This window comes from the organism of the source record quoted next, unplaced genomic scaffold (assembly GCF_019419815.1).
Source record: "Pyrus x bretschneideri cultivar Hongxiangsu unplaced genomic scaffold, Pyrus_bretschneideri_v1 Contig73, whole genome shotgun sequence".
Lineage (NCBI taxonomy): Eukaryota > Viridiplantae > Streptophyta > Magnoliopsida > Rosales > Rosaceae > Pyrus > Pyrus x bretschneideri.
Genome location: NW_025999813.1, coordinates 885,627 through 890,988, shown reverse-complemented (window position 1 = coordinate 890,988; position 5,362 = coordinate 885,627). Strand labels below are relative to the sequence as shown.

The window sequence follows — 5,362 nt, the reverse complement described above, 5'->3', positions numbered from 1 at the left end:
ATCCTCAATAAGGACAGTCTTCCCTGCCCCCAGTAGGTTGTTTAGTTTCGAAAGCGTTGGATCAAAGTGAATGTCGATGCTCAGCTATGTCTTGTAACCTTCACATCCCTCTTACTTTCTCATTGTTGGTATCTATCAGCCTTTGTGGCTTTCCTTGTACTTTGGCTTTTTGCCCTAGTTAATGAAATTTCTGTTTCCTAAAAAAAATGCATTTAAAAAAGAGAACTTTAACAAAAAGCTCCTCGTACTATTCACTTTAACAAAAAAAATCACATTTTTACACTAAAAAGTCAATCTTGGTACTATTCACTTTACCCTTTATTTTGTCCTTATCGTTAAAACTCAAAGTTTTCAAGCCCTTTTCATTAATTTTCCTTTTAAAAAAGAAGGTTGGCTTTAAGGCAAAGGATTCCTAACAGATCATTAACTTTTGGCCACAAGCACTGTTAGTCTTCAGTTTATAGGGATAGAGCATAGATAATTCAATGGGAATTGCGACAAATGCTACACTTGTCAAATATTTATACTATTATTTGTATAATCTCTCTAATGAAAGTAGGGTATACTAACATATATCAGTGTAATCTTTATCACGAGTAGCATTTTGTATTGTGAGATATATATTGTTGAGAATGTGAACTTTGCATGTGTTTATGAGCAATTGAATTAATTTCTCATATTGCCAATTGGTTTTATGGTAGAACCCCAAATTCTTCATGGTATCAGAGCAAGTTGTCCCATTTGTAAAGCCCAATTGTCACACGTGATCCACGTCACCCGATTTGTGTTGTTCATATAATAGGCTTGAAAATTCACCACACACGAGGGGGGTGTTAGGAGTATAAATCCCACGTCAAGGAAAAAAACCCATGTCAGGAAAAAATGGGAATTAATTCTCCATATTGTCAATTGATTTTGTAATAGAATCTAAATTATTCATATATGCATGAGACACTGTGATATGAGGTATGATTTTACAAGTTAGTGATTATTGGTATATGATTTTGAAGAGGATTGAGAATATGCTCTTATTATAGTGATGAACAAGAAGGAATGCCCGCGCGTTGTTGCGGGACTTGAATGCACCAGCCTTAACTACATGAATAAGACACATTTAATTTGAAAAAAAATTCAACATAATCATGAACAAACAAAAGGGATAGATGAGTGAACGGTGTCGGTAAGATAAGCAGCTTAGTTTTTATATACATTCAACCAAGCTGATTACAAAAGATGTGGTTGCAAAAAATACTCTGCTTCCCTGAGAAACAGAATCAACATGCATTTTACACATATAAGACATTTGATGTTAAACCTAAAGTCATGTAATTATGTATGAAGCGGAGAATAATGCAGAAAGATGGTTTTCTATAGTGCTGCCAATGACAATAATTTCTCATGAAAACAAAGAAAAGAGAAATAGAGGTATAAAAGAATATTATTGTTTATAGTTGTGAATATTATGAATTGCAAAATGAAAAACTACAGATAATACTTCAATCACAGACCTAAGCATCTAAAACGCGCCAGCCAAGATACCATTCAAGACAGGGCTTAGCATCGTGGATGAACTAACCTATCTGTGTCCCTGAGCTCACTGCATGTCATATACACCAGACCAACCGGGCATAGGAGCATAATGAGAAAAACTTTCAGCACCACTCTGCACCTGAAAAATGAGGGAGGAACAAATTAAAGCGTATCCTCACTTGGAAGAAAATAATGCATGCATAATCGCCACATGGACATCGCGCATATAAATTGTTGTGGCGATAATTTGCAATAGAAAACGTAGTTATAAATAAGATATACGAAATACCAACATTGCAATGGTATTTTTTTAATTTTTTTCCATTCGATTGTACTGAAGCATGCATCTTAAATTAAGTACTACGTGAGGTCTCTATAAAGAAATGGGAGATTGAATACACTCGAGGAAACTGAAAATTCAAATATGCACACACTCCATAGTGTATCTTCACAACCAAAAGAAACGTTTATATATACGACGTATGTTTGACATTGTTTTTCCCCACTCAAATCGTCTTGACAAAATTTGACTACATTGAGAATAAGCAAAAGAGCACTTTTTACTACCTAATTTACTAAGATCCACCAAATCTAAAAACTACAAAACTTTGATTAAAGAATCAAATAGAATAGCATGAGAAAGTTATTAAGACACCATATCTGAATTTTTTGCAGATAAAAACACCTGTATTGCACCTGATTTTCCAATGAAATACTGATGCTTGTATTTCACCAGTACATCGCTGCCTGACATTTGTTGTCTTCTTCAGGTTCAAGATCCTTATATTGTCTAAGACGTGAAAGAATCAGAAATCGTATACAGTTTGATAAAGAAACATGTAATGTGATTATGTGACAACCATGCACTCATCTCTTGAAGAGATAAATAAAGATACCAAAAACAGAGAGCCAATGTTAAGATAAATAGAGAGGCAATGTCACATTATTTTGCAAGATCTTGAAAATTGGGGATAAGGTATCCAAATTGCTAACAAAGAAGTGCAAATGGTAATGAAATGCTAAAAGGGGCGTTTTGAATAATTATATGATGCAGCAGTTGATACGTACCTATTACATCAATTACTATGACTAAATGACGCATCAATTCCATCATTATGCAATAAAAAAACATAGGGCTAACAAATATGATCAATCATTCTAACATTCTTCCTAGGTTATCCAATCTAGATGACAAAAATGGCTAATTTCTTTGAGCAATTAAACGGATTAGCTAACACTTCCTAAAGAGAAGTTCTTCAAGCTTCACATCTCTTAACTGGTGCTATAATAGAATTCTAGCATAGTATCCCAAGTGCTATTGGGATGACGAAAATGTCGAATTTCTAAATAGCTCATCGTATACTTGTGATTTGTGAATGAAGGTTTTGGATTGTTTTGTATTCATGAATAACGATCATATGGTTGACATTTATCGTGCTAAGTAATCACCAAATGCATGAAAATTAATTGAAAAATAAAGTATGACAATTAAGAAATTTATTTGTACTACCTCATTCAACCGCCTCATTCCCTTTTCCCCTACTAAATAAAAAAGGGGATAAATTGAAAAAATATATGCTCTTAATCGAGAACTTCATCAAATAAACAACAATAAAATCCAATGTAATTTGTCAAAAACCAAAGAGAGTGAGAATTTGAAGGCACTGTAATGTCCTGGGCATCGCACATTTGCGGTATATGATTGATGCATCTGTTGCTCAATCAAATAATTTGCTTAGCTAAAAAAGTTAATTTTTTTTTTTACAATAAATAGATTCACATCCAATTTATGAGAAGTCATGCAAAAGTAAATGTAAATGATAACAGAATCATGAATGTGAATAAGAAACACAAACATGCCAAAAAGAAAACCTATTATAGTGTGTCAAGTTACTTGCTACATATTTTTTTATGCGATTATCCATTTCGCATTACTTTAAAAAAAATTTCATTTGAAAAAGATTTGCTATGAATTTTAGGTTTGGGAAAATAATACCATACAAATTAAGAGAATTGTTATTAGTACTCCAAAAATCTCATTCTACACTCTAAGAAAGAAAAATACGCTTGTGACGAGTGTAGAATGAGATTTTTGAAATGTCAATAACACTTCCCAAAATTAAAAAACAATTACTAAAAAGACAAAATAATGGCCTGTTAATGGAAAAATAAACTCCTCAACGATGTATATGAACATGTGAGTTGAAAAATTGAAATATTCGACAACAAAAAGAAAGAAGCAAAATCAGAAGAAAAGAAAGAGATACTCACTCAAAAATAAAGATGTAATAATACCAAGCTTCTTCTCCTTGGTGTCCAGAATTCCATCGTTGTCTCCATCTTCAACCTTCAACATATTTAAATTACGAAATGAAAAAAACCCAGAAGAAATCATTACATAAAATAAAATTATCCAAGTAAAATTAAAGCATGGATAGAAAAGAAATGAAGGCAGTTTATTCAGACTTAATTAGAGACTTACTGAATGAGCTCGGAATCTGTCTCACACTTCTCTTCAACTTCAACCCCTATCCTCCTTGCCCCTGTAATCTGTACACATAAAGAAAAAGAAATCGACTTTAGAACCTGCATCGATACGTATCTTGTGTGAGTAGGTCTTTCCTGCTTTTCCCCAATCATGCATATCAAAGAAACGCAAAAGAAGAAAATCATCCATATATATAGTACTTTAAGTTTAAATGCATCCCAATTTTGTGTTCCAACATCACAGAAAGAATGTCTTGCACATAATTAACAATACACCCGGCATCGGTCCATCCATTCGTATTAATAGTTATTGTCTACACAAACCTTAATTACCTTACAAGCTATCATCATTGACATATAGTTCATACAAAATGAGACACCATGACCTCTCTTTGGCCAGCAATAGTTTTTCCAAAATGAAATTATGGGCAATTCATTGAATTCACGGACCCGAAAATTTCACCAATTCATTGAACATTATTTCTGAACTTCCTAGAAAATACAAACAGTATGTAATACCCTAAAAAATTTAAGTATATGAGTTTGGTATTCATAATTATGAATATGTAGAGAAAATCGAAAATAAATCGATTTATGGTTATGAAAATCTAATTGAGAAATTTTAAAATTTTGTTATTAGAAATTATTATAATTTATGTCGTAAAATGTGTCGATAAGTGAAAAAGATGAAAATGGCCCTAGTTGGTTTTACTTAATTATATGAGGACGTATTTTATACTCATACATATTAAATTAATTCTTATTAAATTTGGATTTTAATTAAACTAGTTACGAAATTTGAAGTTTGTAAATTAATTATTTAAAATCCGTAGACTGTTTGAGGTCACAATTTATATTTTCGAATATAGCTTGATCCCACAAATGTGTAGGCGCAAACCGTCTGTAAAACGGAGTTATAACGAACAAGATATAAACAAGCAAAGATTAGGGACAAAATGGTAAAATTATTCCGTTTTGCTTGAAGGCTCCAAAAAATTTGGGAGCTTTCCTGTTATTTTTTATCCAGGTGGATGGCTGTGATGGAGGGGGGTAGATGGACGGATGAGAGAAGAAGGAAAGCAGGGAAAAGGAGAAGGGGGGACGAATCAGAGGGGGAGACGGGAGGGAAAGGAGAGAGGGGGAGGGGTACATAACCCGGGTCCTCCGTCGACCCGTTTCCCTTTTGGCGACCCGACCCGACGGAAACAATGGTTTCCAATGCTTCCTTCGGCCAATTCAGGAACTTTACACCGAATTATCACTTGAAAACAAATCCCCGACCTTCCCTCTACCTCTTACACCCAAAATTTGATGGAAATTGGCTCGGGTTTGGTAAAATTACCTG

General features: G+C 33.5%; 1 long non-coding RNA gene across 1 annotated transcript; it reads right to left on the bottom strand.

The window, feature by feature from the left end:
• Positions 1-1,181: 1,181 nt before the first annotated feature.
• LOC125472780 lies at positions 1,182-3,031 on the bottom strand. Its single transcript, XR_007254673.1, has 2 exons — positions 1,577-3,031; positions 1,182-1,261 (listed from the first exon to the last, which is right to left on the bottom strand). It is a non-coding gene; the product is annotated as an uncharacterized LOC125472780 (long non-coding RNA).
• Between the last annotated feature and the right edge of the window lie 2,331 nt (positions 3,032-5,362).